We start from the raw sequence: 13,440 nt of genomic DNA on the forward strand, positions 1-13,440 counted from the left end.
ATGCTTCCATTAAAAATGAGTGCATATAGGCAAATGCTTAAGCATTCAAATGTTCTATGATTTTTGCATATTTAAAAACCAAATGTTTCTCAAATGCTATACTATCCTTAAAAACCCAAAAAATACTTATTTGAGTTACAGAGCATGTTAACCAATTCCCAATATAAAATAAAAATATTATCTCTTTCCCCAAAATAAATGTCATGGTCTGAAATGAGAAAAAAGAAAGAAAGAAAGAAAAAGAAATTGGACACAAATCCTTTTATACTAATTAAATTTATAGGAGAAATTACCAAAAAGAGGTAGAATAGAAACTGAAATGTAACACCTTTATTCATCTCATCTGTCTCCTTCTCATTATCCACCCATGGAGACATTAACGGCCTCACTACAGAGAGAGAAATTGCTTGTTCATTTATTGTGAGACTCTTTTCCAGATAAGTGGCAATTTGCATCCTCATGAGCAAAGCATGGCGATGTCTCATCTGGCCCAATGCAGTACGTAATTCTGCACACAGTGTCACTCTGACCTGAAGTAAGTAGGATATATTGCTTGCATAAGAAATCTAATGGGTAGGGGAGATACCCACATTCATGTCATCCAGGCCACAATTTCATTATGCCATGACAATCAAGAACACAGCAGATGCCACACCTGAAAATATTAGAAAGTTAATTAACCAATGGAATATCATCAGACACTTACTTTCATTCAGCCAAGAAAAATAATAACGTAAAGTTCACTCAAAGACAGCGAAAGTTTTATATAACTCCTCAACACTCACAAAGAAAAAAATTAATAATGCATGGGAATAGGTCTTGAAGAAATTTTACTTTAAAATATAGTAAATACAAAAGAGAAGCAATGTAAAATATTAAAACTTACGACTAATTATAGATAATTTCTGGTATCCAGTGGGGAGTTTTTAAATAATGCCATTTATTTTAATATGCTCTTTTAAATTGTCAGAAAGCTTTTAAAATTATTTTTGACTAAAATCAAGAGGGAAATTTGACTACAATGGGGTAATGTAGCTTTCTCTAGCAGGAATGATTTAAATCTGTGAAAAGTGAGGCCTGACAGGCATAAATTGGCTCCTGTCTTTTGATATTTAGAAGATGCATTAGCTCTCTCTTCTTGACAGAATACAGTATTCCATAGGTAGATTAGATCCCATCAAATGTCTGCACTGATAACATTGGTGATTGCCCATCTTCCCATTACAGTGGCCACTTTTCCCATTGTTTTCTTTCTGTCATTTGCTGCTGGAGGGAGAGAAGAATTGGTTTGATGAAATATAAGTGCCCTTTATAGTTCTAAAAAAAATTACAGCTTATTTTCATAAACTAGACTCTAAGTCCATCTACATTCTAGAATCCTTGGTCAACACCAGCCTAGAAAGCAACAGAACTCAAGCAATCACTTAGTCCTACTAATCCATGACCACTTGACATTCTGGCATCTTTGATGATTCTCAAAGCTATTTTAAGGGTAAAATATTTTCTATGCTCAATGAAAGAAATAGAATTTTCTAGAAAGCCTTAAATAAGTGAAATAAAATGCATCAAACATGGTGAAGTGGACCTGTATTAAACATGCAAATGACATTCAAAATCAAAGAATTTTAAGCTCCATTTTAGATGAAATAAGTTTTTAAATTTTTTAATGTTTCTTTTTGAGAGAGAGCATGAGTGGAGAAGGGGCAGAGAGAGAGGGAGACACAGAATCCGAAGCAGGCTCCAGGCTCTGAGCTGTCAGCACAGGGCCTGACACGGGGCTTGAACTCACAGACCGTGAGATGATCACCTGAACCGAAGTCAGACGCTCAAACAACTGAGCCCCCAGGTGCCCCTGGATGAAAGCATTCTCTTAACCACAGGACTATCACCACAGTGATAGATCGAAAATATCAGTTTCTGATTCTGCAAAGATAAACTGATAAGGATTTCTAAACTCTAAACTGACTTCTTTTGCTGAATCCTTTGCTGGCTTTGGGGCACAAATAACAACTTTTTATATGACAAAATTTTCATTTTGTGTTTTCTTAAGAAGGCAAATAATATAAAATTTCTATCAAAGGGAAAACTATTAAACATATCTACCTATCCATCTATAGATATATTGGTACAAACACATTTTCTCATCCAGTCCCCAACTCCAAGCTATAGAGTTTATTTTTCCTACAGTTGATTTTCTTTTACTTCCCAGTCACAGAAAGATGTAATTATAGTCAAGTAGAAAAAGATTCTGAAAATTGCTCATTTATATATACAGGGTTCAGGAACTCCTCTCACAAGAAATGATGGCACAACATAATGGGGCAGAGGGAAACAGAATGCACTTCCATCATGTACAAATAAATAAGTAAAAATCATAAATATAATGAATGTTTGCCACTTTATATTAATATAATCTCCCTTGAGGTACATTCTTTTGAATCTCTTTTATAATTTCAAATCCCACACACATCACATACCATAAATATTACGGCTTTTCAATTTAGCCAACAGAAAGTGTTAGGTACTAAACAATTAAATACGTTCTCCAAGAGTCTATTTTACTTTTGGAAGTTTTGTTCCACAACACACCACCCCCAACACCTGCCATCCAGCTTAACTTCAAAGGGTGTTTCATATAAAACATCTGAGAGAAGGAGAAAAATCTGACACCAGATCGTCTCACCAGTGAGTGAGCCTCCACTTAAAAAAAGTGCAAAATAAGCAAATATATATTTCTTAAAAGAGTGAGGCAATTCAAAAAAACAAAAGTTTGGAAGTATACCTTGCCAGGACACTTGATTACCTTGGACCTTATGATAAAATAATTAAATAGGAGAGAAGAGGTTAGACTCTCTTGGTTGAAATTTAGGCTCTGTCATTTATCAATTATGTAATTTGAGAGTTTTTTAATTTTTTTAACGTTTATTAATTTTTGAGAGACAGAGACACAGTGTGAGTGGGGGAGGGGCAGAGAGAGGGAGGTACAGAATCTGAAGCAGGCTCCAGGTTCCGAGCTGTCAGCACAGAGCCTGATGTGAGGCTCGAACCCACAAACCGTGAGATCATGACCTGAGCCCAAGTCAGACGCTCAACTGAGCCACTCAGATGCCCTTGATTTGTGGGTAAGTTAACAATCATCCTGAGGATACATACACCTCATCTATAACATAGTAGCAATTTTATTTACTTCAGAGGACTATTTTATGAAATAATGGTGATCCCATATGAAGTATTTAAATTTTTTAATGTTTTATTTATTTTTGAGAGGGAGAGAGACAGAGACAGTGTGAGCAGGGGAGGGTCAGAGAAAGAGGGAGTCACAGATCTGAAGACAAGCTCCAGGCTCTGAGCTAGTTGTCAGCACAGAGTCTGATGCGGGGCTCGAACCCATAAACCATGAGATCATGACCTGAGCTGAAGCCGGACACTCAACCAACTGACCTACCCAGGCACCCCCCATATGAAGCATTTAAAGAGAGCCTAACAAAGAGTACTCAATAAATGTTAGGTGGTGTGAATATAATTATATTGGGTAGAGGACTATAATTATTATTGTTAGTATATATATACATTATACACACACACATATATTTGTGTGTGCTTGTATACACATACGTGTGTGTGTGTGTGTGTTATCATTCCGAACGACTTTGTATCAGTTTAGGAGGTTTAACTTCACTTTCTAAACATTCTTAAGTGTTGATATTATTAATTAAATAGCAATACTGAATGGAACATATACTCCATTTAACAAACTTTTATGTACTATAACACTAATCCATTTTAAGGATTCATCATAGCATGCATATCAAGCAACTTACTACACTGAGAACAAACTTCAATTTTTCTTCTAGCTCCTAAGACTCTATCTCCAGCAAAGTGGTAACTGGGGCAAAACACGAGCAAGCAAACAAAAGTCCCCAAACATCAGTAATTCATCTTTTCCCCAAACTTTATTTATATCCATAAGGAATTGGGGCTGGATAAATAAGGTCCCAAAGTAACTAGGAATGGCATGCTCCCAGTAAATGCTGGAGCAAGCTGGAAAATGAAAACCACCCAAGAGAACTTAAGTAGTACAGGCTTTTGTGCATACACACTCACACACGCACTCTACGCCTTGTTCCTCTCATCCTAGACTTCAGCAAAACAGTGAACCATAACAATTAAGAGAAGATTTCCTATTTCATGTAAATGTCATCTCCATCAGTTCACCAATTCATTCTCTCAATTACTAAACTAATAAAAATGATCCCTTACATAACAGTAACTGTATTTCAAATCTGCATTCAAGTAAACCCAATCCCACTCATTTCAACTGAGGAATCACTGGGGTCTTATTTCTGTATAATTCCCTACATTGCTTCTGCCACATTTAAAATCAATTAAAGCATAAGGATGATGCTGGAAGAATAACACAAGTTTCTGTTTAAAGTAAACATATCAAAGTATGAGAGATTATACTGTCATTAATTATGAATTGACCTAACTTGGCTTCAGTACTTCTGTCTACAGAGCCCTAAGGGGCTATTTCTATTTCCCTTGAAAATGACTGGGGAGCCACTACTTGAACCCCTTTGTTTCTGCCTTCATACACTATGCCTTTGAAATCTAAGGCAACATTGATATATTTATACTGCACAAGGTGGGAGGGGATGAGAAAGAAAAAAGATATCTCAAATATGAAAACTCTGTTGTTGCCAGCTAGCACTAAACAAATTGACAGCTGAGGGTACCTAGGGCAGGAGGTGTGGGGAGAACAGAGAGCCAAAGAGAACACGCACAGATGCACTCACTACAGAAAAGGTACTATATTTCACAGTTAACCGTGTTTTAATATTTGCATAAATCTTCAAGAGAAGTAGTATTACTCATTTTTAGATGAAGAGACAGAGCCCTGGCGAAGCAAGACAACTTGCCAACACTCACAAACAGTAAGGGTTGGAGGCAGGCTTAGGATTTGAGTATGTCTGACGGACTCCAAAGCTTTCACCACGATGATAGATTGCCTTCTCCAGCTAACTGCATGACTGTCAAGGCTGGGTATAATTCTTGAACAAGTCGACAGAAGTCTCATCCAAGTGCCAAAATTCATAAATTTAGAAGGGAGGCTTTTTTGCTTTGTTTTGGTTTTATTTTTTGCTGGTTTCTCTGTTTTGTTTTAGATATATATTATTTAGATACCACTAACAAGAACATTCTTATTCTTGAATGCTGAGGTCCTTCCTGCCATATTAGGTTTTCTCTGACAATCATTATGAACAGACCAGCTGTCCAACATCGCTCATAAAATAGTTCCTAATTCACACAGAATCACTTGCCCTGAACCCCTCTCTCCTGTCTTCTTTAAAAAGCATATGTCACAGCTGCATTTCAACTGCACTCAAGTAGTGCCTCATCTGTGAGCCATCTCAATGGACAACTAACATTTTGAAGTGCACACAAAATGGGACCAACAGTGCCTTACTGTTAATTAAAACCATCGTGACAGCAACGGACTTGGCCTTTATGATCAGCTTCTCTCCATGTTTGCCGAGTTGAGTCAACACATCTGCACCTGTAGGCTGGCTCAAGATGAATCAAATGTGAAAACTGAAGTGATCCTTGAAAAACAGGAGGGCTGAACTCCTTTTTCCTAAGATAAGCAATTCTCCTGCACCAAATGTGTATGTGTACATTCAGTCCAATACTTGGAACTTCGCTATTATTGCTAACAAAGGAACGTTACACATTCTGATATCTTCAAGCAGCTGTTCTCAAATGATCTGGTGACAGGAGCTCTTTGTACTGTTAGGAAAATTTCTGAAGACCCCAAAGTGTTGTTATTTATGGGAATTCCATCCATTGATGCATTTATGTTACAAATTTAAATGGAGAAAATTTTTAAATACTTAACTTACTCGAAAATAAAGATACATTAACATTTCCATGAAAACTATATTCTCCCAAATACAGTGAAAAGAACAACACTGTTTTACATTTTTACAGATTTTTTAAATGTCTAGTTTAATGATTAGATAGCTGGATTCTTCTATCTACTTCTGCATTCAGTCTGTCGCAATACATTATACATAAAAAAATTAAGCCTCACAAAGACATCAAGGTAGAAAATTATTTTCAAATAATTGTGGATATTCTTCTTTCATACTACACCACCACTCAACATGTAGTCGATCCCTTAAATGTGAGTGGCCATGTGGGGTCTGAAAATACATCAAAGAACTTTTCCTACTCTATTAAATTAAAATACATTGTTTTGTCTTTGAACGAATCTTTTACCAGGAATGATTTTGACATCGAGGACTCCCTAAGAGGATCTCTGGACCAAACTTTGAGAATCACATACGAATAAAACAAAACAAACAAAACTCTGAAAAAAATTTGATTGAAAGAAACTAGCACATTGACAAAGAAAAATGTAGCCACTGTACAAAAAAACCTTATAAAAAATTCAAGACTTCAGTTACTCTAGGAGCAGATTTGTACAGATTAAAAAACAGGCCCTCACAAACTTGATTTAGAGTAGCAGAGAATCAGTTGGGTGATAGCCTCTGACTGCTCCCTTGGCCAGATTGATCTTCACTGTAAACAAGCTACACAACCCTGGGTGGTAGACTTAGTCACATTCACATACAAGGGACAGCAATTCAAGAGCGTCAGAAAAATATTAGAAAGCAAAGCTGCACTTGTGAGCCGGAACTGTCTGATAAAATTCATGTTATTCTCTTTTATTCCTTCACTTCTGCAGTCTATTCACGACAAGTTTGACAGTTAAAAGTTCATGATCAGTAGACAACAGCATCAGGTCCCAGCTCAGGGCTTTTATTTTATGACGCGGGTAATGAGGGTAGGTGGGAAGTAGGTAATGGAAACTATTGAAAAAGAAAGAAACCTAATTTTTTAAAAAGTAAATAACTCCTGTCACTTAAACACAATAAAAATTAAAATTTCTAAGCATTTTGACTTTGTTTCATTAAAAAAGGTACATAAAGAGTGACTTTACATCACTTCAATGAGAATACACTGACAATAAAATGGAAGAGATTCTAAAATAGCAAATTTTGTTTAAAAAACTGAAATAGCTTAAAACATTTTTCTTAAAGGGGGCCCCTGGGTGGTTCAATTGGTTAAGCATCTGGCTTCGGCTCAGGTCATGATCTCACGGTTCATGGGTTCGAGCCCCGCTTCAGGCTCTGTGCTGACAGCTAGCTCACAGCCTGGAGCCTGCTTCAGACTCTGTCTTCCTCTCTCTCTGAGCCTCCCCTGCTCGCACTGTCTCTCCCTTTCTCTCAAAAATAAATAAAAAAACATAAAATGAAATTAAAAAAAACATTTTTCTTAAAATTTTATGAGACCACCAATTTTAGCTAGTTTGCATCAGCTAAAGAGTACAGCAGTGAAGAAAGATATTTATAACTTAATTATTATTCAGTAAAAATTAATTTCTATCTCATTGCTCTTTAAGTTACCACGCCGTGCTGCAAATAATAATAAGAATGATGATGATAATAAATAAATTATCATGCCATGCTGCAAACATTATCAAATACAGAATGGTCCTTTATTCAATTTATGTGTATGTAGTTCTAATGAAAATTTGACTTTTGGAGCGCCTGGGTGGCTCAGTCAGTTGAGCATCCTACTTCGGCTCAGGTCATGATCTCATGGTTCAAGGGTTCTAGTCCCGTGTCAGGCTCTGTGCTGACCACTAGCTCAGAGCCTGGAGCCTGTCTTCGGATCCTGTGACTCCTTCTCTCTCTGACCCTCCCCTGCTCATGCTGTCTCTCTCTCTCTCTCTCTCTCTCAAAAATAAAAACATTAAAATTTTTTTTTTAATTTGACTTTTACCAACATAACTTACCATCAGAAAAACTAGCTATTTCCTACTATATCTGGTGACCAGAGGGTTCAGTTCCAAAAGTAAGGTAATTGCTAAACATCAGTGTCATCAGAGACTCGTGCTGTATGGTAAATACGCAATTTTGCAAAACACAGGGTTTATGAGTGATGACTCACATATAATGGAGTTTACCAATAAGTCTGAGATGCCATTTAAATTGAATATATTAAATGCTGGTCATGAGTAGAAAAACTACTGTATTTGGTACTAACTGTGGTTCTTTTTGCCTTCACCACTGTCTGAGGTCATTAGAATCACATGCTGTGCAAATCTCTCCCCTTTGGAAAGCCAGACATTATTGCCTCCCTTCTGCCATTCGTTACCCTGAAGCTTCACTGCACCAAGGGGCTACGGGCACTGAAAGTGCTCACGGCCACAGCGGTGAGAACAGTTTCTCTTCCACAGACGGAGACACGCACGAGCTGTACTGAACGTTAAGGTACACTCCAGAGCTTGCCAAAATCCTTCCAACAGGCTCTTGGGGTCAGCCTTTCAACACAGACACAGTAAAAATGTAAGATGCATTCCATATCCTACCCTAAAAAGTAATTTTAGAGTTTTACTAAAAATGAGTGCTAAAACCCAAAAATATAAACATGAAGCCTAAAACAATTTAAAGATTTATTTTAATTACAGAAACAATTTAAATTACAGGGATATAGGTAGTAACAGAAAGAAAATCTATTATGATCTATGCTTCTCATAATGGCGACTTATAGAAACTCCACATTTCAGGATAGGAAACTGGTGTTTATTTAGCATGACTAACTCTACCTAGAGTTCACTGCAGCCCTGTGACGTTAACTTCAGTTGGCCCCAGATATACTAGAATTAAAGACTACATTCTTTATTAAATAAACAAACACAACAACAAAAAGAACTACACTCCCATTAACTTTGAAACTTTTCAGAAAACCAAACTGAAAATTATCATGTATGTATAATACAATCATTTTCCTGTTCACACAAAGGATTCAGTTGTAGTTTCATGCTGTTTAGAAGTATCTATTTACTTGGTTGACAAAGCAAAATGTAGGCAGTATAAGTTCCATGCTATTAAAAAGATGAGTTTTGCCCATGAGTTGCCAACACAAAAGTTACTCCTCTAGGAGGTTAGAGGTACAGATATTAAACCCAGTGAAGTGCTCTAAGACTAACAAACACCTTTTCTCTAATTACATGTTCACCAAGAAAACATCATTTGATTTCCTGGTAGCAAAAGAATGTATTCGAATATTCTGGTCTACTATTAAATTCAGTAAATCCTCAAACTGAACACTGATAAATTGCTATTCTTATTTCCTTTTTTCTTCTTAAAAGAAAATAACCATTTGATATTTTTATCAATGGTCTATCAAGGATAAAAGAGCAATTTCAAGAGAAAAACACAGTCATATTCGTAGACCATCAGTGTATTTTGGTTAATAGTGACTTAATTTTAATTATCAGCCACAATGCAATTAAATAATTTATAAAGTAATGTTAATAGCTATCAATAATTATTGCTGCTTAATCATTAGGCATCCAATACTTTCAACTATAAAAGTTAACGATGCCACAATAAAATAAGATTATATGGCCCTGAAACTCTCCAAAATTTAAGTAATGTAAAGTTGGATATCCACAGTATTGGTTCATAAAGACATAAAGAAAAGAAATTATGAGTATCTAAATACTCCTGAGTCTTAATACTATTTGCTATTAAAGGACTTCCTTATTTTGAATAAGAGAAAAAAATGAGGACTAGTACTTTGCACATCAAAGTAAATGATCTTTAATGTATTAGACCGTCAATGGTAAGTTTATGTTTATAAAGGATTCTTCATAGTCCTATAAAGTCTTCGTTAACCTGAAATTTCAAGCCATTTATATATTTCAAAAATGTCACATATTTATAATTTATATGCATAATACATGAAAATGCCAAGAGGGTTCTGTGTGTGTGTGTGTGTGTGTGTGTGTGTGTGTGTGTTTTAAGTTTCTACAGCTTTCTTTTTACTCCTCAGTAAAAGATCACCTCAAATCAGCCCTACATTCACCTAAGGAATGGCACTTTTGTGAAGGTTAGCCCAACGAAGCAGGAGAAAAGTTTTACTCTTTTCAATCCCACTAATACCAAAGCTGATTCAACTCCTAGAAGGGATGAGTGAGTATAGGAAATGCCACTAGGTAATTCGTAAGGTAGTTGATAAGAGCCAAATATTAGGGAAATCTGGAAGAAAACTCCAGTGTGGAAGAAGAGGATTAGGACAGAGAGAAATGGGGAGAACAGAGAAATGACGGGTGGGAGGAAATACCAGAAGTTTCCATAAACGCCCCTCACAGATCAACCAAGCAAATGTTTTTACAATGGTTTACTCATGTACTATGGCAAAATTCTAAGTATTCCTGTGGGTAATTTCTTCATTACAGTTGAGACTATATTTTGAAAGGTGTTAACTAACTGAAACAGGCTGAAAGCAACATTTAAAGTATTTTATAGAGCAGCGGTCTCTGAACCAGCTTCCTCAGCCAATACCTAGGAACTCGTCAGGAGTGCAAATTCTCAGGTGCAATCCCAAACCTGCTAAATCACAGTACCTGCTAACCCAGCAATCCAGGTTTGAACAAGCCACCCAGGTGATTTGATGCACAGTAAAGTCTGAGAACTGCTGTCTACACTGAAGGGGAGAAAGTTAGGTCAGAGATCATTCAGTTTGTCAGTGCACTAAATAATGCCGACCGTTGCAAAAGCATGTAAATAAAAGGAGAGGTTTACCATTAGAAAACACTGAACCACAGACATGAAAGAACTTACAGGAAGTAATATAAGTAAACAGATACTTTAAGAAGTTCTGAAATCCAGTATCTGGGAATTAATCATTGATTTCATGTCCATAGTTTTGAAGTCTACTTTTGTAGAGTATAGTTACATATATTTTTATTAAATTGATATATAAGAGCATAAGTCACAAAATTCAATAACCTGGAATTGAGTGATTAAGTAAAAAAAAACATTCACTTTTGATAAACAAGAATTTAATGTATTCGTGCTGAACCCTCTATCCTGTTTCATTCAGTTATTTTGTGAGCACTCTTTCCTCTTCTACAGACAGGGACTATATGGGTGATACTGACTATGTAATATTTGGACACAGAGATTAAACTAATGCCCCCAGTGCGCTACTGGAAACTTCTGATCCTGATCTTACTAAAATGAGTAAGAGAGTCATGCACCAGTAACCTGACCTTTAACCTGAGCTTGCCTTTGGGGAATTTTGAGACAGACTAAATCAATTGATATGGCCATTACAATTGAAGGCCCTGTCAAAATTTTTACAGTATTTGAAAGGGGTAATTGGAATCTGAAATGGACTGTAAGCAATACAGAACTACAATTTTCAATATGCCAGGAATCCAACACACTTGATTTCTTCTCTACACTCAATGACAGAAAGGAAACAAGTATGTTATACAATTTCCAAACAGATACTGAGAGATTCTACCATTATATGTCCAATAATTCTTTCAATAATATTAGAAATGATAGGAGATAAATAACTTTTAAAAAATGACTTTAACAATTATCTCTTGATGGCATGCACTTAACATTTTCCCCTGAAAACTTCATAATTTTGAAGAATATGGAATACAGGGAAGAGAGTTCTCTAACCTAGTTTAAAGGAAAAATATTTTACAGGAGAGCCTACTTAAAGATCATCTTTATTTTACATTTAAGAAAAACCAATTAAATTGAAGCATAAAATTTTCAATTTCAAAAACTAAAATATATAGCTTGTTTGTTTGTTTTGATTTATGGCTGGCCCACGGGGTACCTTTTGTACTGGCCAGAAAAACAGAATGCTTTTCAACATCGATGTGTGTTTTGAATCATACTAATAAGCAACATATCAGCTGTGAGGTGAGGCTGCATTGAAAAAGACTGCTTCGGCTCACGGAAAATACCAGCTGTCTCCACTCTGTGAAGATGGATTACCACCTGTCCTGTTATCTTCCATACACAATACAAGACACGTTGGCCATTTTAACCAGGATAACTGTACCCATATGTTCTTTAATTCTGGTCTGCATGCTGCCTACCATTAACTATCTGTAATGGATAATAGTAAATAGGAGATTAGCATGGAAGGCAGGATGTTTAAGCAGAGTCTAAGCCTCTGTTTCATTAAACCTTCCTCTTTGAAGCCTGAAACCTGTACAAGCAAAAATATTTGTGATAATGTCATCAATTTTAGCTAACTACTAAAGCATCCAAGTGTAAACAGAAAACAGTGATTTTTTTTAAGCCTTAGGAAGTTGAGGCTACATGTCACAATAAATTAAAACATAGGTTGCCATTAAGAAAAAAACCCAACACTTTAACCTTTAAAATGATCACCTACATAATTTGCTATTAACAATTTTGCTAGAAATTCCCTCCTTTTATCATCACTTACAAAAATGTTACATGATTGAATGTATTTGACAGAAAACAGTATATGAAAAGAAGCACAGAGTTTTAAAATGTTATAGTTGGAAAAAGTTTAGCTTTATTTGAAAATTAAAATGTATGTTTAGAATGATATCAGTTACTTTATGAAGTCTTTAACCAACAAATGGAGATAAATATGCATTTCTACTATGGAATAAACTGGCGTAAAAAACATGCTCCATTATCAAATGTATTTATTTATCTGGTCAGCTTACTATGTAACCAGTAGGATATGAAAGGCCATGATCAGATACTGAGTTCTGTTGTAGTGAGGCTAACTGCAGCTATACAGAAATCACACACAACGTTGTGTCCCGACTATGTTTACATCATATGCTGTAGTCAACTGAGCAATGGACCAAATAGGTCAACCAACTAGCAGCTGTTTTATATAGTGATCAATCCATAGGACCTTAAGTCAATATGATTTCATGCTAAACATTAACTAATAACGTAAAACAATGCAAAAAATAATTTATAAAGAGTACAAAGTGTATTTAAAATCCCATTGCTTCATTTTAGATTCTAAAGATAATATCATCTGAGTTATAATCTCTCCATTGTAAATAATCATAAAATTCAGACATTCCTGTTGGAGGAAATAATAGATTGATGTTTGCAGGTGTATTTAGTCTTACACTGTTGAGTTCTGATTTATATTAGTCAAACATTTTATTTCTTTTGACTTGTGAAATGTTAGAATTACTCATTAAACTATGAAATAAAAAGAATAGGGAGAAGCAAATAGAGATTAAAGGACCACGTCACAAAACTTTTCTTAAAGGAAAGCAGAAAGCTATTGTAATGGTTAAAGACAGAGCCCTTTTATGTGTGCAGATGGGAAGTACTCTAAGAGAGGGTCATATTTCCTTAGGCTAAAGACCAAGAAAACTTAACTGCCCCAGGCCTGGAGTTTGGTGGTGAGAACAATTCATTCATTGAGCACTAAGATTCAGTAATCAAAGTATGAGGACAAAGGTGTGATTTTTATCTTATATAAGGACAAGTGACTACCAATTCAAAAGAAACAAATGGCAATAAGCAAATGGAATCTCCCATATGGCTGGGA

This window comes from Suricata suricatta, chromosome 5, assembly GCF_006229205.1.
Source record: "Suricata suricatta isolate VVHF042 chromosome 5, meerkat_22Aug2017_6uvM2_HiC, whole genome shotgun sequence".
Taxonomy (NCBI): Eukaryota; Metazoa; Chordata; class Mammalia; order Carnivora; family Herpestidae; genus Suricata; species Suricata suricatta.